Below are 23202 nucleotides of genomic sequence, written 5' to 3' on the forward strand. Positions count from 1 at the left end.
TTGGCTAATAAAAAAAGCGGCAAAGCTCAAAAACGCTGGCAAATATGCGCGACAAAACGCCTGAAAAACTATACGCTCAGGTGTGATTGGGGCCTTACAATTTATACAAACAGATTACTTTTCCTGTGTGCTTCTTGATGTAAAGTTGAAAGGGGGAAGAAGAGATCTCCTTTGAGCGCTACCATTCTGATAAAAAAATGAAATAAAAAAATAAAAATAAATTGTACTTACTGTATTTGATATACTATGTGATCCCTTTTGTCAGAAGGAATTTCCAAATTATTTTTAGGCTAAATATCTGGGGCTGCACAAATTTCATAAAGTGTATTGAGAAATATGACATAAACAGTTTTTTTAGTACTTGCTTGTACCTAATTAAAAAGCATAAATTACATTGCAAATTTGCCACCAAACCAAATCCCTAGCTGCCACCCCATAATATATATATATATATATATATATATATATATATATATATATATATATATATATATATAAAAACTATAATCTTATGCATTTTCTAAATGATACATTGATTGTCAGTGGCTTGTGACTTGCTACTCAAATCTCTGATGGCACATGATATGTGCATTTTAAATATTTTTCATAGATACACACGGTTCCCATTAAGCACCTGACATTTTTAAACAAGCACTGACAAGTTCCACACATGGTAAGGACTACGCTAAGGGAGAGAAGGGCTGTTTACTATCCCACAAGATGTAACCAGAGTCAGCTGGGCTAAGACCAGAATAACTATTACTTTAGCCAGCATGGAACTCACATTCATACAGTCCCTCCTGCTTTAAGCAGTCTCCATGTAGATCCTGAATCACTTGAATAGGGGATCATTTTTCAGAAAAATACAGTGCTGAGATTGCTTAGCTCAGCATTTAACCTTTATCCATTATCTCTATAGGGAGCCCATCCTGGAGCAGCATGCTTAGGACCTGCGGGATGGAAGCGACTAATATTACTGCAGCATAAGCAGTTCTATTATTGTGAAGTCTGCACCATTAAGAGACTATTTCATGTGCAGGGATTAAAAAGATTACATTTCCTTCTTCTGCATTGACCAAACTAGAATGTTAGAATGACCAGTTTTAAAAATCATGCTCCTTAGACATATACTGTATATTTATGTTATATTTTTATCATATTGTATCTTGTTATATTACCAGCTAATGCTGCTGTTGTTGTCATTATTATTATTACCTTATTATTACCTTATGAAATAATGACATTTATATATGCAAATTAATATTTAAAACAAGCCTGTCAGCCATATAAAACATTCAAAACTAAAGACTCTGGGGTGATTCCTAGGCATTTGTGACACATTTATGATGTGTATGTAGTTGGAAGCTTTGCACCAAATTCATGAAAACACTGCAACATTTTCATTGTTAGTACCGAAGCAGGCAACAAACTCAAGTACTACTTTTTTCCTGTATGATGCTTTTGTTGGTATAAATTCATAACGAAATAATGCTATATTGGTGATAAGAAAAGTGGAGTTAAGGTTACATTGACACCTGAGCATTTCATACCGCGGTTTTTCAAGTCACCAATGTAAAAGGCAGAAAAACGCCTGTAATCTGCCCCAAAGAAGCTCATATTCTTTTTGAGCTTAGGGAGGTTTTCAGGTGTTTTGCTTCAGGTGACAAAATGCTCAGATGTGAACAGGTGCCATTGAAATGAATGGGATTTTACTTGTTGGGCTTTTTTCAGGCGTTTTTTTCGGGCGTTTTAATAGCGTTTTATGAGCTGAAAACGCTCAGGTGTGAATGCAGCCTGAGTTATGCCCCTACACACGGTCAGACATTCCGAACAGGGATCTGTTTGATCCATCCTTACACTTTTTGAATTTGATGGTCTTTCTGAGAACGGGCACTTTTGTTAGTATGGGTAACCTCCTCTGTGTGCCACTGGGATGTTTGTTTCGGTTTCATACAAAGGGCTTGACTTTCTTGACCGCAGAGCTAAATACCACCCACCTACCTTTACCTGTTCATTGAGGTCTATTAGCAGACCCCTGGCAGTGATATGTTTGCTTGTGGCAGCATGCACTACCAGAATATCATAAGGAGTCTTCAGACTGATCACATGTCCCATTGCATATACATGTTTGTCTATAGGTGGTAACTGTTTTCATTCATTTTAAAATGCATCCTTCATATGCTTTCAGTTACAGTATATAAATAGTCATAAATGCATTTTCTGAGAGCACTAGAGAATGCCAATGACAATCAAGCCCAAATAATTGAAATTGTTTTCTCCATGCACAAATTTGCACTTTTAACGATAACCATAGTTACCCAAACACATATCAATCAAATTGTTTCACCTGGATATATTAATATTTGACTCATGAGAGGGCATTGTTCAATTACTTTGACCAGTTTGAGTCTGAATTAAAAATGGAGCAATCGGACAGGTCTATGGACTCCTGCGTAACTGTTCTGATTGACACAGCACTGCTACAGTGACTTAATCACATGTGCTACTCTGGAGTGGGGGCTAAGGCAGAGCTTTGGGTTCCTTCAGAAAAAAATTAAAAGTCAGCAGCTACAGATACTGTAGCTGCTGACTTTTAATATTAGGACAATTACCTGTACACTAATCCAGTAGTGTCTTCACCCGAAACTGCCACCCGAAGCCACCATCTTAGGTAAGGAAAACTGGCAATGAAGCCTTGAGCCTTCACAGCTAACTCCCTACTGCGTATGCACATAGTGCTCTGCGCTATGTGAATGGCCCGGTGGTGATGGAAGAAGGGGGAGGGCGAACTTCCAAATGAGTTTGCTATGATGATGTCAGCGTGAAGTGGAAGCGGGTACCTGTCAAAAGTGTGGAACTTTGCAGACTTGCACTTTTTTTTTCATTAAGCAATCTACAGTACAGCGAGGGTAAAAAATGAATTTGATCCCCTGCTGATTTTGTATGTTTACCCACTGACAAAGAAATGATCAGTCTATAACTTTAATGGTTTTATTTTATTTCAAATAGTTTTTAATGAGGTTAAACATAGAAATCTAGTATGGTGAGTACAAGAGATCACACTTAGAGATTATACAGTTCTTAGGCAAACAAGTATGGTACAATCAAATATGGTCAATTATTATTATTATTTTTATTATTATACAGGTTTTATATAGCGCCAACAGTTTGCACAGCACTTTACAACTTGAGGGCAGACATTACAGTTACATTACAATTTGGTACAAGGGAAATCAGAGGGCCCTGCTTGTTTACAATCTAAAAAGGAAGGTAATAGCTGGGGGGATGAGCTGATGGAGGAAGCAAAACACAAAACAGTGTTAGTTAGAAGCAGGATAGGCTTCTTTGAAGAGAAGGGTTTTCAGGGATCACCTAAAGATGGATAGATTAGAGGACAGTCGGACAGATTGGGGTAGGGAGTTCCAAAGGATGGGAGAAGCTCTGGAGAAATCCTGGAGGCGAGCATGGGAGGAGGTGACAAGGGAGCTAGAGAGCAGGAGGTCTTGGGATGACTGAAGAGAGCGGCTTGGTTGGTATTTTGGGACTAGGTTAGTGATGTAGCTGGGGGCAGAGTTATGGATGGCTTTGTAAATTGCTAGTACTTTGAATTTTATTCGTTGGGTGAGAGGAAACCAGTGGAGGGATTGGCAGAGAGGGGGGATGTCACTGAATGGCTGGTAAAGTGGATGAGTCTGGCAGCACCATTCATTATGGACTGAAGGGGGGATAGTCTATGCAAAGGTAATCCAATGAGGAAGGATTTGCAGTAGTCGATGCGAGAAATAACCAAGGAGTCAATTAGAAGCTTGGCGGTGTCATTAGTTAAAAAGGGGCGTATTCTGGAAATGTTATGAAGGCTAAGACAGCATGATTTGGACAGAGATTGTATGTGGGCCTGAAAGGACAGTACAGAGTCTAAGGTTATCCCTAGAACCCTGGCATGTGGGGATGGACTGATCGATGTGCCATTGATCTTGACAGAGAATGCATGGGGAGGGGAGGAAATATTAAGAGCTCAGTTTTAGATAGATTACGTTTGAGGAAGTGGTTTGACATCCAGGCTGATTTGTCTGTTAGTAGATCAGTGATGTGTGAGGAGATTGATGGGGTGAGCTGAGGGGCAGAGAGATAGATTTGGGTGTCATCAGCATATACATGGTAGTGAAAGCCATGGGAGGCTATCAGCTGACCCAGGGAGGACATATAGATCGAGAATAGTAGAGTTTCAAGGACAGAACCTTGGGGGACCCCAATGGAAAGGGGAGTTGGAGAAGATGAAGCGGAGTTGTAAGTCACACTGAATGTGCGATGAGATAGGTAAGATTCGAACCAACGGACAGTGCAGCCATGGAGACCAAGCAAATTGAGTTTTTTGAGGAGGAGGGGGTGATCGACTATATCAAAGGCAGCAGAAAGGTCCAAGAGTAAGAGTATGGACAAATGACCGTTGGTTTTGGCTTTTAGTAAGTCGTTTGTGAGTTTTAGGAGGGTAGTTTCTGTGGAGTTCTCTGGGCGAAATCCAGACTGAAGGGGATCAAGAAGGTTATTCTCAATGAGGTGGTCACTCAGTCGGTTATAGACTAAACGTTCAAGAAGTTTGGAGGCAAAAGGGAGTAAAGAGATGGGTCTTAAGTTGTTAAGATTGGTGGGGTCTGAGGCCTTTTTTGGTATGGGAGTGACTAGCACATGTTTTAGAGGGTTGGGGAAGATATCAGTAGAGAGTGAGAGGTTGAAGATATGAGTTAAGGAGTGTAGGATTGAGTCAGATGGTTACTGTAGTATTTGAGAAAGAACAGGGTCCAAGGGGCAGGAGGTTAGGTGGGTATTATAAAAAAGTTTAGTGACTTCCTCTATAGTAGCTGGGTTAAAATAGGGAAGTATTTATTGTGCAGGAGGACAAGGAGTGTAAAGTGAGGGAGATGTCTGTAGAGCGGAGAATTCGAGACAAATTGTTTCAATCTTATTTTTGAAGTGATTAGCAATCTCCTGGGCGGTAAGTAAGTTAGTGGGTGGGGGTAATGGAGGATTAAGTAGAGTGGAAAAGGTATAAAAGAGTTGACGGAGACTGCGTGAGAGGGTGTTAATGAGAGTGAGAAAGTAGGTTTGTTTGGCAGTGTGCAGGCAGGAATGGTATTTTTGGAGGGCAGATTTATATTGGCTGAAATCTTGCTGTGACTTTGTTTTATGCCACAGATGCTCAAGAGCGTGGCTACGTTTTTTGAGGCTTCTGGTATTGTCTGTCTGCCAGGGTGGTAGTGGTCGGGACCTGATTCTGTGTGTAGATTGGAGGGCAAAGGTATCCAGGGTGGATGACATTGAACTGTTGTAGACAGAAGTAGCCAAGTTGGGGCAGGACAAGGATGAGATTTTGTCGTAGAGACAATCTGTAGCAGAAAAAAGAAGAGAAGGGTTTAGATGGCAAAGGTTTCTACAGGTAATAGTTTGGTAGTTGGAAGGCAAGGAGGAGACAGACAAGGAGAGATTGAAACTAATAAGGTGGTGATCAGATAGAGGAAACTGAATATTGGAGAGGGAGTGAATAGGTAGGAGAAGATGAGGTCAAGGCAGTTGCCAACAGAGTGAGTAGAAGCGCTTGTCCATTTTTTTAGGTCAAAAGAGGAGGTAGGGCTCAGCAGATTAGAAGTAGCAGGAGTGTTAAAATTAACAGGGATGTTGAAGTCACCAAGAATGATTGCTGGAATTTCAGAAGAGAGAAAGTAGGGTAGCCAGGCAGAGACGTCATCAAGGAAGTTTGATACCGGTCCAGGGGGCCGATAGATCACAATTCTCAATGAAATTGGAGAAAATAGACAAATACAGTGAGCTTCAAATGAAGAGAGAGACAGAGAGGGGGGTGGAAGAAGAACCTGAAAAGTGCTTTGAGGCGATAGGAGGATTCTAACGCAACCTCCTTTCCTTCCACTAGGCCTGGGAGAGTGAGTCCACAGGAGGCCACTTTAGGAGAAAGAAGCAGGAGAAGGTAAGGTCAGATTCTTGAATCCAGGTCTCAGTAATTGCAAGTAGGTTCAGGGAGTTAGTGATAAATAGAACATAGACGGTGGTGATGAGTTTGTTACAAACAGAGCGGGCATTCCAAAGGGCACAGGAGAAGGGGAGGCTGAAGAGGAATAGAAATGAGATTGTGTGGATGCGGCTGCTATCAGAGAATGGGGGGGGGGGTACCGGTTATGTTGGCAGAAGGTAAATGATATTGGTCCAGGATTTGGGGAAACATCTTCAGAAGTTAGGAGAAGCAGAAGGGTGAGAGCGGTGATATGGGAGTGTGACTTATGTGGGGGGACACGTCCCAGTGGCCTGCAGGTTTTATTGGTATATGGGTTCAGAATTAGCAGGAGCTGATGAGTGCAATAATAAGGTGAAGATAGGAATAAGGGCGATATATATAAGCTGTGGGGGAGAGAAGGTGGGTGAAGGAATGAGAATTTAAAGCGGGGTTCCACCCTAAAGTGGAACTTCCGCTGATCGGAACCCTCCCCCCCTCCGGTGTCACAATTGGCACCTTACAGGGGGGAGGGGGTGGAGATACCTGTCAAAGACAGGTATTTACTCCCACTTCCGGGCAGACTCCCGTGGGAGTCTATGTCATTTCCTGTCCTGCCCCGCTGTCTGCTGGGACACACACGGGTCCCAGTGACAGCGCGGACAATTCCTATTGCGCTGTGCGACTCGCGCATGCGCAGTAGGGAACTGGGAAGTGAAGCCGATTCGCTTCACTTCCTGATTCCCTCACCTAAAATGGTGACGGCAGCAGCCGAGAGCCGAGCGATCGATCGGCCTCGGCTGCCGGCATCGCTGGAACCTGGGACAGGTGAGTGTCCATTTATTAAAAGTCAGCAGCTGTAGTATTTATAGCTGCTGGCTTTTAATATTTTTTTTTAGGTGGAATCCCTCTTTAAGGAGAGAGGATGCAACTGTGAGAAGGAAAAGTAGGGAGTGCATGATACAGATGGAGAGTGGTGAAACTGAGAGGAAGCCTGAATGAGAAATGAAAAAGTTTGGAGAAACGGTCACCTATAGTCTGTTTACTGTTCTGAGGGAGGCTGTTGTGTATTTTCACTTTGTCCAATCGCTGAAGTGCTGAGCGGAAGTGCAATACTTAATCCAATATGAATACTTTATCCAAGATGATACTATGCGTCACTTCTGCTACTAGTTTAAATATCTTATTCCAATATGATATGAGGGATTTGCAGGACCACATACTATGTATCAGGGAACAAATTGCTCGGTCATATAACACTGTACCAAAATTAAATTTTTAGCATTTTCTTCATACAAATAGAGCTTTCTTTTGGGGAAATTTAATCAATGGGTTTTGGTTTCTGTCTGCTGGGTTTTTTATTTTTTCAAAAAAAAAAAAGAAAAAAAGACCGAAAATCTTGAAAAAAATTACGTTTTACTTAGTTTCTGTCAGTCAATTTTGTAAATAAGTATTTTTTTCTCCTTCATTGATGTGCGCCGATGAGACTGCATTGATGGGCACTGATAGGCTGCACTGATGGGGTGGCACTTATGGGCACTGATTAGGTGGCACTGATGAGGAGACACTAATATACTGCACTGATGTGCACTGATAGGTGGCACTGATTAGCACTGATAGATGCCACTGATAGGAGGCACTGGTGGACACTGATAGGTGGCACTGGTGGACACTGATAGGCGGAACTGGTGGGCACTGATAGGCAGCTCTGGTGGGCACTTATAGCACAGTTAGGCAGGACTGATGTGTGGCACTGATGGGCAGCACTGATGGGCACTAATGGGAGGCATTGATGGGCAGCACTGATGAGCAGACACTGAATGGCATCACTGATTGGCACTGAATGGCATCACTGATGGGCACTGATTGGTGGCACTGTTTGGCACTGATTGGTGACACTGATGGGATACAGCCAATCACATGGTTAAAAAGCCATGTCATCGGTTCTTTACATAGATTGGGGTCATGCCGTGTCCTAGGAACAATCACTGCACTGCGTGCCCCTGCGGGTGCGTGAGAGCGGCCATTCTGGGGTGCCATCATATGACATCCTCCCAGAAGGAGAGCCGCCCTGCTCCTCTATAATTTGACGGTGGGCGGATGGCAAGTGGTTAATGTGTTCTTCTTGAGCCACTCCTTTGTTGCCTTGGCCATTGTCATGCTGGAATACTCATCCACGACCCATTTTCAATGCCCTGGCTGAGGGAAGGAGGTTCTCACCCAAGATTTGACAGTACATGGCCCGTCCATCGTCCCTTTGAGGGTTGAAGTTGGCCTGTCCCCTTAGCAGCAAAACACCCCCAAAGCATAATGTTCCCACCTCCATATTTGAGGGTGAGGATGGGGTCATAGGCAGCATTCCTATTCTTCCAAACACAGCAAGTTGAGTCAGGGCTGTTGCAAGGAATTTTGACACCCTAGGTGAAACCTCATTTTTCCGCCCCCTCTTGGCTCCACCCCGACTCCACCCCCTTTGCCCTGCCCATGTATATCCCACCTTTTTAATGTAGTGCCCATCAAATGCAGCCCACTAGCACCCATAAAATACAGCCTCACCAGCACCCATAAAATGGAGCTTCACCAGCGCCCATCAATGCAGCCTCAACAGTGCTCATCAATGCAGCCTCACCAGCGCCCATCAATGCAGCCTCACCAGCGCCCATCAAATGTAGCCTAGTAGTGATGGACGAACGTTTCGCCCGGCGGTCGTTTCGCGGCGAATTTCCGACATTCGCGGTCCGCACGTTCGAACGCCTTTTTCCGTCGTTCGCCGCGGCGGACTTACGTGTTTAATGTATACAAGAACTTTAACCTTTGGTGACACGTTTATCATGTGATACAGGACAGCCAATTGAGACATGACAGCACATGGACACTTGGACATTCCCCCTAACCTATAAATACACCCGATCCGGTGGCCATTTTACATTCTTTCTTCTGTTACGATAGGGACAGGTTCCTGTGTGGAGTAGGGAGAGATAAACCACTAGCTATTTGGTACACAAAAGTTCTTTTCAGGACTGGTATAGGTGTTAGGTGTTGATAGGTTTGCTGTGCTGCTGATTCTTGCAGCAGCCTGAGTGTCTTTTGTTAGTTTAGAGAAAGGGAAAGGACGGTGTATGCTACAGGGACAGCCAGATTAGTCTTTCATCATCATCATCATCATCATCATCATTAGCTGTTACTATCAAGGTCCACAAAAGAGCTGTTCCAGTAACCACTAATCGTTCTCTTTTTTTGCCAATTTGTATAGGGACAGGAAGGAAGCAGTGTTGTCAGGCAGTGAGGGTAATTTTAAAGACTTGCTGTTATTATTAGTTCCACAAAGGTTCTTTTCAGGACTGGTATCAGTGGTACAGTAATAGGCTTGTACATGTATAATATTCTTTCTTCCAAATATAGAAAGGATATTATACTTGACTGCTGCCCTTCTGCTGCAGTCTGCTAAACATTCACAACTCACTTGTTCCACAAAAGTTCTTATAAGGACTGGTAACTTGGTATAGGGTGCTACGGTACATAGGCTTGAGTGCGGTACAGTCTGCTGTTCTGTAAGGACCGCTATCGGTCCACAATAGATAGGGTTGACGTGCACCACTGCTGACCGCTGCCCTATACTGCAGCAGTCCTTCAGCGGTATAGGGACTGACGTACAGTCTGCTAATCACTAACACACAACCTGCTTGTTCCACAAAAGTTCTTATAAGGACTGGTAACTTGGTATAGGGTGCTACGGTACATAGGCTTGAGTGCGGTACAGTCTGCTGTTCTGTAAGGACCGCTATCGGTCCACAATAGATAGGGTTGACGTGCACCACTGCTGACCGCTGCCCTATACTGCAGCAGTCCTTCAGCGGTATAGGGACTGACGTACAGTCTGCTAAACACTAATACACAACCTGCTTGGTCCACAAAAGTTCTTATAAGGACTGGTAACTTGGTATAGGGTGCTACGGTACATAGGCTTGAGTGCGGTACAGTCTGCTGTTCTGTAAGGACCGCTATCGGTCCACAATAGATAGGGTTGACGTGCACCACTGCTGACCGCTGCCCTATACTGCAGCAGTCCTTCAGCGGTATAGGGACTGACGTACAGTCTGCTAAACACTAATACACAACCTGCTTGGTCCACAAAAGTTCTTATAAGGACTGGTAACTTGGTATAGGGTGCTACGGTACATAGGCTTGAGTGCGGTACAGTCTGCTGTTCTGTAAGGACCGCTATCGGTCCACAATAGATAGGGTTGACGTGCACCACTGCTGACCGCTGCCCTATACTGCAGCAGTCCTTCAGCGGTATAGGGACTGACGTACAGTCTGCTAAACACTAATACACAACCTGCTTGGTCCACAAAAGTTCTTATAAGGACTGGTAACTTGGTATAGGGTGCTACGGTACATAGGCTTGAGTGCGGTACAGTCTGCTGTTCTGTAAGGACCGCTATAGGTCCACAATAGATAGGGTTGACGTGCACCACTGCTGACCGCTCACCTATACTGCAGCAGTCCTTCAGCGGTATAGGGACTGACGTACAGTCTGCTAATCACTAACACACAACCTGCTTGTTCCACAAAAGTTCTTATAAGGACTGGTAACTTGGTATAGGGTGCTACGGTACATAGGCTTGAGTGCGGTACAGTCTGCTGTTCTGTAAGGACCGCTATCGGTCCACAATAGATAGGGTTGACGTGCACCACTGCTGACCGCTGCCCTATACTGCAGCAGTCCTTCAGCGGTATAGGGACTGACGTACAGTCTGCTAAACACTAATACACAACCTGCTTGGTCCACAAAAGTTCTTATAAGGACTGGTAACTTGGTATAGGGTGCTACGGTACATAGGCTTGAGTGCGGTACAGTCTGCTGTTCTGTAAGGACCGCTATCGGTCCACAATAGATAGGGTTGACGTGCACCACTGCTGACTGCTGCCCTATACTGCAGCAGTCCTTCATCGGTATAGGGACTAAGAGTTTTGTCACAGGGTCATTTAAAAAATGACAGGCAGAGGAAGAGGCAGGCCCTTCCGCAGGGGTGGTAGGGGTAGGGCAGGAGCAACAGGCTTGAGCCAAAGTGGGAAGTTGCAGAAGGTGCGTTCAATTACTTTAAAGGATGCACCAGACTTGGTTGAGTGGCTCGCTCAGCCTTACTCTTCTGCACCCTCCTCATCCTCTCGATCTGCACCCTCTTCTTCACTCTCTGCTATGTGCACCCCCAAAGACACTACCACCAACAACACGACCACCACCACCACCACCACATACCTTCCGCTTGAGTCACTGGAATTATTTTCCGATCCATATCAAGAGGACATTTCTGATGCGCAGCCACTCTTGGTATTGGATCAGGAAGAGGAGGTAGCAACAAGCGCTACTCAGCAGTCTGACGACAGTACCCAGATCAGCCCAAGGAGGAGGTTGGTCCCCGGTGTTGCTGCCTACTCCGAGATCTCTACTTATAGCGGTGGGGAAGGTGACGTTGATGATGACGTGTCTAGTGATGTCACGTGGGTGCCCACAAGAGAGGAAGAGGAGGGGAGTTCAGAGGGAGATATGGACCAGCAGATAGGGAGGAGAAGCAGCAATGACTTACATTGCACAGCAGGGACAAAGCAGACTGCAAATGTATCAGGAGCGAGTCATCGACCATGTACGGTCACATCTGGCGCTCCCAGGACACCGGCACATGGCTCCGCAGTGTGGGCTTTTTTTAACGTGTCCGCTGCTGACAATAGCGTTGCCATCTGCAATCTTTGCAGTCAACGCGTTAGTCGCGGTAAGCCCAATACTCACCTAGGGACGACCGCCTTAAGAAGGCACATGAGCAGCCATCACCGAGCCCAGTGGGAGCAACGGAACACACAAAGCCACACTGCAGGCTCTCACCGTCCAGCCTCGTCTTCTACTTCTCCTTCTCCTCTCTCCTCACAATTGTCCTCCACTCCACCTTCCATCACGCCAAGCTCACATTTTTCTGCAAAAAGGCAGGCTTCCGTGGGCCTAATGTTTGAGCGTAAAAAAATGATGACGCCGGATAACCCTCTTGCCCAACGGTTGGCGGCTGGCTTGTCAGAACTCATAGCCCGCCAACTACTGCCATATAAACTGGTGGACTCGGAGGCCTTTCGCAAATTTGTGGCCATTGGAACACCACAATGGAAGGTCCCAGGAAGGAAGTATTTCTCAGAGAAGGGCATCCCAGAGCTATATGGCCATGTTCAGCGGCAAGTGAATGTATCTCTGGCACACAGTGTCGGTGCCAAGATACATCTGACCACAGACACGTGGTCTAGCAAACACGGGCAGGGAAGGTATATCAGTTTTACTGCCCACTGGGTGAACCTTCTGACGGCCGTCAAGCATGTAACCCGTGGCACCCGTGTAGATTTGGTTTTACCGCCACGGATTGCATGCAGGCCTGACTCTTCTTCTCCTCCTCCTACTCCATCCTCCTCCCTCTCCTCCTCAGCTGCCTCCTCCTTTTCCGCTGCTAGCGTCTCTTCCACTGCACCGCCCAAGCTCCCCAGAACCTATTCCACATGCCAGGTGAGACGTTGCCATGCCGTGCTGCGTCTGTTGTGCCTGGAAGCAAAGAGCCACACTGGCCCGGCACTCCTTTCAGCTTTGCGTTCACAGGCAGATGAGTGGCTAACACCGCTCAATTTGACAGTTGGTAAAGTGGTGTGTGACAACGGTGCCAATCTGCTTAGCGCATTGAAACAGGGCAAAATCACGCACGTGCCGTGCATGGCACACGTCTTAAACTTGGTCGTGCAGCGATTCCTTGTCAAATACCCTGGGGTCCAGGACATCTTGCGGCAGGCAAGGAAAATCTCGGCCCATTTCAGAAGATCTTACACGGCCATGGCTCGCCTTGCTGACATTCAGCGGCGACACCATCTGCCGGTCAGACGTCTTATTTGCGATTGCCCGACGCGATGGAACTCAACCTTCTATATGCTTGATAGGCTGCTCCAGCAGAAACGTGCAGTTAACGTCTACCTGTATGAACTCTGCGAAAGAAACGGTTCTGGGGAGCTGGGTTTTTTTTCACCGCGCCAGTGGCTGCTCATGCGCGACACATGCAGACTTCTGCGGCCATTTGAGGAGATCACCAAACTGGTCAGTCGCAGCCATGGCGCCATCAGTGACATGGTACCTTATGCCTTCTTTCTGGAGCGTGCATTGCGTCGTGTCATTGATCAGGCTGTGGAGGAGCAGGAGCGGGAAGATGAGGAAGTCGCAATGCTGGATGAATTCCCAGGGGGGGCTACTCTATCTGAGACAAGTCAACAACAGGAGTCTGATGAGGAGTCAGAGGAGGATGGTGCCGGGGCGGATGAGCAGGAGCAAGAAGAGCATGCTTTAAACCTTTCTGGGATCCCTGTTGTGCGAGGATGGGGAGAGGAGAATGAAGAGGACGACATTATCCTGGATGATGAGCAGGAGCCAGGCCACCACACCGCTTCCACTTTAGTGCAAATGGGGGCCTTCATGCTCCAGTGTTTTAATAGGGACCCCCGTATAAAAAGCATGAGGGTCAAGGACCAGTACTGGGTGGCAACGTACTTAGACCCCCGGTACAAACACAAAATGGCGGAAATGTTACCGCCGTCGCAGAGGGCTGTCAGAATGCAGCACTTCCAGGCCTTGCTTCGAGAAATGCTGCATTCTGCTTTTGCGTGCGCTGGCAGAGGAGCAATTCCCACTCCCAGAGAAGGATTTGCGGGTACCAATCCAACAGCGCCTGCAAGAAGAGGCCGGTTTGAAGATGTGTTGGTGACTTCGGATATGAGGTCATTCTTTCAGCCGACCCATCGACAGGTGTCATCCGGATCCAGCATCAGGGAACGCCTAGACCGTCAGGTGTCCGACTACATTGGGTTAACGGCCGATGTGGACGCTCTGAGGAGTGATGAACCCCTAGACTACTGGGTGGGCAGGCTTGACCTCTGGCCAGAGCTTGCCCAATTTGCAATCGAACTGTTGGCTTGCCCCTCATCCAGTGTCCTGTCCGAAAGGACGTTCAGCGCAGCAGGGGGGATTGTGACCGATAAGCGTACTCGCCTAGCTCACGACAGTGTTAACTACCTCACATTTCTAAAAATGAATGAGGCATGGATCTCGGAGGAATTCAACACATGTGACCAGTAGACCATGTATATGTCTATAAACTATTTTTTTAATCAAGCACACAGACCTTCTTAATTCATTTGGCTCACTTCCTTGACCCAAAAAAGCACACCGTACTATATGCCCCTACCCTCCTCTTTGAAGAGGTTGAGCGGTGTCATATTTCTACTGGGGCTGCTTATGATATCCCTGTGCTGTGCTGACTTCCTCCTGGGGGTTCTTATTATGAAGGGATCACACTATCCCTGTGCTGTGCTGACTTCCTCCTGGGGGTTCTTATTATGAGGGGATCACACCATCCCTGTGCTGTGCTGACTTCCTCCTGGGGCTGCTTACGGTGCTGCTGTCAGTGCTGTATGTCACGGTGCTGCTGTCAGCGCTGTATGTCACGGTGCTGCTGTCAGCGCTGTATGTCACGGTGCTGCTGTCAGCGCTGTATGTCACGGTGCTGCTGTCAGCGCTGTATGTCACGGTGCTGCTGTCAGCGCTGTATGTCACGGTGCTGCTGTCAGCGCTGTATGTCACGGTGCTGCTGTCAGCGCTGTATGTCACGGTGCTGCTGTCAGCGCTGTATGTCACGGTGCTGCTGTCAGCGCTGTATGTCACGGTGCTGCTGTCAGCGCTGTATGTCACGGTGCTGCTGTCAGTGCTCTGTATTACGGTGCTGCTGTCAGATGCCTCTATCACGGTGCATGTGTCATTCCGGTATGTCACGCTGCTGGTGATCATCTCCTGCACCCTCTTCTTTGCCTACCCTGGTCCCTGACCTTCCCTCTCCTCCATTGCCTTCATTAGCTCCATAGTCCTGAATTGTTAGAACAATTTCCCAAATAAAATAAAAATGCTTGTAGTTATCGATCCCAAATTCACCTCATACATGTATTATGTCATTGTCCAGATGGTGGGACTACGTTTTACCCCCTAATAATTACCACGTGGCCGCAAATTCGACATGAAGGTTTGCAAAGTTCGCCTCCCATTGAAGTCAATGGGGCCCGCGGCGAACGTTCGGTTTCGCGAACGTTTGGGTCCGTTCGCATTTCGCTTTCGCGAAACGTCCCGTCGGAAGTTCGTCCATCACTATAGCCTAGCAGAACCAATCATTGCAGCCTACCAGTGCCCATCAATGAATGTTTGCTTGCGTCCATTCATTTGGGAGTTGGGACACAGGCACAGTCAATTGCCGCCGCTGTGCCTCTGACACTATGTGCGAACGGAGCAGCAGCTGCCTGCTGATGCTGAGACTTAGTTGCTTGCTGCAGAGAGTAGAAACACCAGTGGCTGGGTGCCCTAGGCAGCAGTGAGCCTTAGGCAGCTCCCTAGTTTGCCTAGTGGTAGCGCCGGCCCTGAGTTGAGTTTATGCCAAAGAGCTCAATATTCAGTCTCATCTCCTGCTGTCTCTTGCCGTTGTCTCCTCCTCAAGCTTCCCACCGCCACTATCTCTTCCCGCTGCTGTCTTCTTCCTTGCTGCCATTTACCCACTAAAACAATTTAAAAAGCTGCTCTTGTTCTGTTGATGTCTTCATCTGTTTTGTTGTTGTCTGCTCTCTGCCGACTCTTATATAGCAATGGGGCGTGGCCATGCAATGACATCATTCAGAGAGCCAGAGAGCCCGTTCCTTGGCCCTTGTCACAAGTATGGTTCACGGGCCTGATATGGTTCAGTATGGGCGGGGGGGCGCTCGCTTGTCCCCTCCCTTTCCTGACCTGCTGGGCGGCATGCTCGGATAAGGGTCTGTTATGGATTTTAGGGCAGACCCCATGCCATTTTTTTCTTACATTTTATATATATATATACACATTTATTTCACTGGGATTAATGTTTGCTAATTTGGATTTGTGTACACTGATTTATTATGTGATTCATTTCATGTAATTGGCATAATGCACATTTAAGGTATCAATTGGAGTGCTTCACTATCGTTTAACTATTGATTTTGCATTTTTGTATTGTGACTGCACAATTTTTTGTGGGAGCTACTTCACTTAACCATATTTGGATTTGTTTATCTAGGGGTAGCGCAAGGATATATATTTATAGTTTTTTATTTAACTAACCTACTGTTTGCTACCAGATCTTAAAGTGTTACTAAACCCACAACAATAAAATCAATCTGTATATGCAGTAAAGCATGCTTGTTATACTCACTGTGGAACCTAAGGGGTTAATGTTCTGCATTGTGTAAAAAGGCCATTGATCCTGTCTTCTCTAATCCTCTCCATTTTCCACAGTCCCCAATATATCCGCTGATAGAAGAGAGCCTTGGGGGCAAGCTGCACATGCTCAGTTTGGTGTGTATTGCTAGAGAATTATATTTCTTGGGAGAGTGCATGTGATCAGCACTGTCCAGACAGAGGGTCAGGGGTCCTGCTGCCTCATAGGACAGTTAGGGGGCATACACTGATAGACAGACACTGATAGACATCACAATATTGCTCTAACTGCTGATGAGAAAAAGTATTTAGCAGTTTATATTTACTAAAATAATTGCATTTCCATTTTCTGAGTAGTCTGGGAAACCACATATAGTAAATACAGGGTCCTGGGTTTAGTAACTCTTTAAAGCTGAACTCCAGACACAAAAATGTTCTTTTAAATTGTAGCACCCTTGTACAGTAGCTTAGGCAGGGAACTCCTCACAAATGTATTTGCCAGGAGTAGTTATCCTGGTTGGTTGATAGAGATTCATTGATTTCTCCCTAAGTTTGGCCTTGTTGCACTTTTCTCTTCTGCCACTAGGGTACCCGGTGGTCTTAGAGAAGGGCAACCTAAGGTCAGGTTATGGGTATATGGGGTATCTCAGCCAATGAGCAGGGGTTTTCTTGAATCCCTGGACCTGCTTGGGTGGAGTCAGGTGATCTATGTTCTGTGCCAACCAGACAGCTGTCTGGGTGGATGTGTGTCGTGTGCCCCGGGATGCTAGGCAAGAGATTAGGCCTATCCCAGGGGCATCTGGCTGCTAGGCTGTCTGAGGGCCTATTTAGAAGCAAGAGAGCAGCACAAGGTTGGGACTGCGGCTTGCAATCCAACCAAAAGTGACGGCTCTGTCTGCCGGAGAACCTGTCAGTGGTCGGAGGTAGAAGTGAAGCTGTCGCCACAAAGGGACCGACCACCTTATTACCAGGGACCATGGTGACTAACTGAAGCAGTATTCTCACCGAACAGGCACGGTGGAGAATCTGGAAACTTCTGGCAGTGATCAGGTCATGTGCTATTTTAAGCTGCAGCAGTGTAAGGCTCCTTTCACACGGAAAGCCCACTCGGATTCCGCCTGTCCATTTTTCAGGCGGATCTGAGCGGGCCATCCATTGACTCTTATGGGGAGATGGATGTCAATGGAGATGTGTCCGCTGACACCCGTGTGCCATTCGATCCGCTAAAATCAGAATATGGCGATACATTTGCCATCATTCTGGGAGGATCAGATTGGATGAGATCTGATGAAAATGGACAAGCTGTCCGTTTTCATCCAATCCCTCCATAGTAATCAGCGGCGCTCTGACAGGCCCCTCCCAGCTCATTGAGCGGATCCGCCTCGTGTGAATGAGGCCTTAAGCCATCCATTGGCTTGCATGTTGTCAGCATTACTACATAAGGAGTAGGAATACATCTCAGTTAGTTTCTCTTCTATATGAAATGTTTCTTAAACCACGGGTAGTGTTATAAAATGGTAACAGAATGAAGCAAGAGACAAACTTTTACTGTGTTTATGTCATAGTATAAACTGGCCACCTCTTCAGATGACTAGCAGCAGGAGCCAAGTTTAAAATTCCTTCAAGCTGATATCATGGAAAGTGAATAAGCCATTGGGACCTGGATATACAAAATAACTACTTGCAACACATTACTTTGGATGTCAATGGATCTGCAAGTCAGCACAAAAGGTTCTGCTAGTACTGCCACTCATAGAGGGCATTAGAGAGAGTTGGCAATTTCTCCACAAAAACTGAAATACTGAAGTTGAAAAGGGTAAAAGTCTAATAGCTGTACTTTCTATTTAAACGCCTAACTCCAGTTGTTGTAATTGTGACATATCCCTTCTGAGAGGGAGGGAGGGGTTACAGAAAATGAAAGTGAGACCCGAAGGAGAAAATGGATGAAGGGACTTCATGACTAAGGGAGGAACAGGGCCAAGGAAGGGTCAGCTAGGTTTGTTTGGTGGGAGTTGGTGTAGTCCTTACCTGATTGGAGGCAGTAGGTTGGATGGGCAGGGTACAGCTATGAGGGTCTGTGCAGAGAGTTATTTTTATCATTCGAAGAAGTTCAGGAGAAGAAGAAACTTCCCTCCCGCCTGCCCTTCTGTTAGGGGTAACTGCAGTGTACAGGTTTTTGGGAATGTTTTTAAGTATCTTAGACTTTGATTTAAAAAAAAGCCAATACTTATGTTTGTTGCACATTTTGTTACAGCAGTTAGCGGGTCAGGGGGTCTTTGGGAGGTCAGTGAGTAATTACAGTGTTACAAAATTGTGGGGCCCACATAAGGTATGGTTCTTCCACTTGGTTAGTTAGTGGTCCCCTGGGGGAGGAAAATGGAAGTATGTGTGATGTCATACTGTCTTTGAGCCAGTTGGAGCGTGGCTGAGGACATGGAGGATTCCAGTTAAAATTGTACCTTAAAGAGGGATTCCACCAAAAAAAATAAATATATTAAAAGCCAGCAGCTATAAATACTACAGCTGCTGACTTTTAATAAATGGACACTCACCTGTCCCCGGTTCCAGCGATGCTGGCAGCCGAGGCCGATCGATCGCTCGGCCCTCGGCTGCTGCCGCCACCATTCTAGCTGAGGGAATCAGGAAGTGAAGTGAATCGGCTTCACTTCCCGGTTCCCTACTGCGCATGTGCGAGTCGCGCAGCGCAATAGGAATTGTCCGCGCTGTCACTGGGACCCGTGTGTGTCCCAGCAGACAGCGCGGCAGGACAGGAAATGGCGTAGACTCCCACGGGAGTCTATGCCCGGAAGTGGGTGTAAATACCTGTCTTTGACAGGTATCTCCACCCCCCTCCCCCCTGAAAGGTGCCAATTGTGACACCGGAGGGGGGGAGTGATCCGATCAGCGGAGGTTCCACTTTAGGGTGGAACCCCGCTTTAAGGACACCCAAAGACCCCTTGTTGTTGGGTATTGTTAGGATTACATTGTTGGATTGTACTTATTGTTATGTTTTAATGTGATGTTATTTATTCTTTGGTTAATAAAGTGGCTGCTGTGGCCGTTTTAAACCCATGTCACTCAATCCGTGTTTTTATTCTCTAGTTTTAAGGACCCAGGTTGACCAATCCTTTAGTCATGCAGTTACAACAGTACATGTCAGCACAGCACAACAATGAACAATTTGGTTAGTAAAACAACATCAGAAATAAGTATAAATGCAATTGCTTTGCTCATATAGTTGCTGGAGGCAGCATACCACTCATCAAGCTCTAACATAGTCTACAAACAAGGCCATACACCAGTGAAATTTTGTTCAAAAATTGCTATTCTGAACATTCATTGAATTTTCTAATGGTTAATAGAGTCACATCAGTGTTCAGTTTTGACTGTAGTGACAACAAAATGTGAAGGAGCAGGATGGAAAGTGTTTCTCAAACAAATTAATTACTAATAATAAATGTGTCTTTCTTTCAGGAAAAAATCACACATACTGTAATCAAACCTGTTTAAAGGATGAGTTCAACTTTTGACAGAAAATAATAAATGTAATTTTTTTTGCAGGTTAAAAAATGTGCATTTATTATTTTTTTTATTTTGGGAGCCTGTAAAGCAATGCACCAGCAATTAGTAGATTGCTGATGCCATGCAAGTCTACTGCAGATCTGTCAGCGTATCACCTTGCTTGTACCGTGTGCGAGGAAGCGATACATTCTGAAAGGAAGACTCAATGAACTACCACAGTGCTCATTGCACCGTGGTGGTTCACTGAAAAGTAGAAGCTAGCAGCCGCAAAGGCAGCCGGACCTTAACGTTTTCCATTCACAAAGGACTGTGTATGAATGAAATGGTCGGGTGGGCAGAGCACCGCATGGAGGCATCTTTTTTAAATTGTGGCAGCAGACACGGGGAGATTATCTCTGGTCTGCTGTCACACTGAGGGGGGGGGGGGTGCATTCATTACATGTTACACCCTGGATATGGATGTAACATGTTATGAAAAGTGAACTTATCCTTTAAAGGAGAAGTATTGCCAAGGCTATTTTGGCTATACTTCTTCCTGCAGGTCACAGGAGTACAGTTCGTTCTGCAATTCTGTGACCCGTTTTCAGCCAACAGCAGGCTAAAGTCTGCCCGCGAAGGAGACGCCGCTGGCCCCGCCACCTGGTATGGACTTAAAGGGGAACCCCAACGCCGAAAAAAATCGGCGTGGGGGTCCCCCCAAAGTCCACAACAGACCCTTGTCCGAGCACGCTACCCGGCCGGCCAGGAAAGGAGGGGCGAGCGAGCGCCCCCCCTCCTGAGCCGTACCAGGCCGCGTGCCCTCAACATGGGGGGTGCCTTGGGGAAGGGGGGCCGCGCGGACCCCCCCACCCCAAAGCACCTTGTCCCCATGTTGATGAGGACAAGGGCCTCTTCCCGACAACCCTGGCCGTTGGTTGTCGGGGTCTGCGGGCGGGGGGCTTATCGGAATCCGGGAGCCCCCTTTAATAAGGGGGCCCCCGGATACCGGCCCCCCACCCTATGTGAATGAGTATGGGGTACAATGTACCCCTACCCATTCACCTGTAAAATAAAGTACAAAAAAAACCCCACAAAACACACGATAAAATAATTTATTGCACAGCCCCGGGGGGTCTTCCGTCTTCGGGGGTCTTCTCGCCGGACTCCTCCGCTATATTCTTGTAGCTCTTTTACTAGCGGAGGAGCCCGGCTTTCTTCTTCGTCGCCGCGGCCTCTTCTTCCGACTTCGGGGGTCTTGTCCCCCTCTTCGGTTCTTCTGCCGAGCCACCGCGCCTTCTTATAGCTCTTTTACAGGCGGTGGCCCGGTCTTCTGTCGCCGCCGCCACCGCCGCCACCGCCTTCCGTTCTTCTTCTTCTCCTTCTTCTCCTGGAGATGTTGACTCGACGTTCTCTCCGGCCGCAATGCCAGGGACGCGCTGCGCTGTGACTTATATAGGGACAAGGGGCGGTGTCACATGGGTTGGTGTCACATGGGTTGGTGTCACATGGTGACCCCGCCCCCTTACGATGTCAGTCCCGGAGGATGCTGGGACTGTCGCCATGTGACACCAACCCATGTGACATCAACCCATGTGACACCGCCCCTTGTCCCTATATAAGTGGCAGCGCAGCGCGTCCCTGGCATTGCGGCCGGAGAGAACGTCGAGTCAACATCTCCAGGAGAAGAAGGAGAAGAAGAAGAAGAACGGAAGGCGGCGGCGGCGACAGAAGACCGGGCCACCGCCTGTAAAAGAGCTATAAGAAGGCGCGGTGGCCCGGCAGAAGAACCGAAGAGGGGGACAAGACCCCCGAAGTCGGAAGAAGAGGCCGCGGCGGCGAAGAAGAATACCGGTCTCCTCCGCTAGTAAAAGAGCTACAAGAAGATAGCGGAGGAGTCCGGCGAGAAGACCCCTGAAGACGGAAGACCCTGTTGTGTTTTTTTTTGTACTTTATATTACAGGTGAATGGGTAGGGGTACATTGTACCCCATACTCATTCACATAGGGTGGGGGGCCGGTATCCAGGGGCCCCCTTATTAAAGGGGCTCCCGGATTCCGATAAGCCCCCCGCCCGCAGAACGGCCAGGGTTGTCGGGAAGAGACCCTTGTCCTCATCAACATGGGGACAAGGTGCTTTGGGGTGGGGGGGTCCGCGCGCCCCCCCTTCCCCAAGGCACCCCCCATGTTAAGTGCACGCGGCCTGGTACGGCTCAGGAGGGGAGGGGCTCGCTCGTCCCTCCTTTCCTGGCCGGCCGGGTAGCGTGCTCGGACAAGGGTCTGTTGTGGACCTTGGGGGGACCCCCACGCCGATTTTTTTCGGTGTTGGGGTTCCCCTTTAAGTTCATACCAGGCGGCGGGGACCAGCGGCGTCTTCTTCGCGGGCCCCGCCTACCTGGAGATGCGCTCGAAAAGAGCAGACTTTCCTCCGCGTGTGTGGGCGAGTCCGTTCATTTCAAAAGTAGGGCGGATAGTACGGCGGACTTAGTGCGCCGTATTAGTCCGCTGAAAAAGTGCCGTGTGTGGGCAAGTAGCCCGTTCGGAAAGTCCGACGGACAGTCTGGCGGGATGTCCGCCAGACTAAGTACATCGGACAAACGGCTACGTGTGTACGCGGCTTTACAAACCCTCCATCAGCACTGAATGTGCAGTCAGAATGCTGGATGGAGGACAGACCAGTAGCTTAATTGCATATTGAGCAAGTTCTGCTCAGGGGTCCATCCTCAAGACCCAGTAACCCAGTGGATACTCTTTTGGAAAGGTCTCCAAGTCTGCTCTTGCCCTAGTCCCATGTAATGAGGACTGAACAATTGTTTAAAGGCATCGGTCAGCCAGCCACCTTCTCCACCGCTCTTCCTCTGACTGAGCAAAGCCTCAGAAACACGCTGTCCAGCACCAGAAAATTGTAACCTTCCAGGGTCTGGAAATGCATTGCACAAACCTTTCTTCAAGGCCTCCTGAAGATGTTTCCTCCTCTGCTCCATCTACGAAGGCAGGATGAGTTCTTCAACCTTACCCTTTTAATGTGGTTCAAGAAGAGTTGCCAGCCAGTAATGATACCTCTCCTTGATACCACAAATCCTAGGGTCCTTTTCAAAGGTTTTGCAGAATCGGGAACAACCAGCTCCCAGCCACGTACAACTCCTTGAGTTTCTGGGGACTGAAAACCATCCCTTGAAGACTGCTGCTGAGTGTTATCCACCATGTCCATGCTGACACAATCATCCTCCTCCTCCTCTTCTTCCTGTGTGCTTGGCGGGCCCGAAGGAATGCTATCTGGATAAAGGGGGCCTTGAGAGGTAAGGAAGTCCTCCTCTTCCTCCCGCTGTTTTGCCTCAAGTGCCCTGTCCATTATTCCATGAAGCATGTGCTCCAAAAGGAAGACTAGAGGGACAGTGTCACTAATGCATGCATTGTCG

This window comes from Lithobates pipiens, unplaced genomic scaffold (assembly GCF_037356315.1).
Source record: "Lithobates pipiens isolate NorthernLeopardFrog02 unplaced genomic scaffold, aLitPip1_a1.2 Scaffold_27, whole genome shotgun sequence".
NCBI classification, from domain to species: domain Eukaryota; kingdom Metazoa; phylum Chordata; class Amphibia; order Anura; family Ranidae; genus Lithobates; species Lithobates pipiens.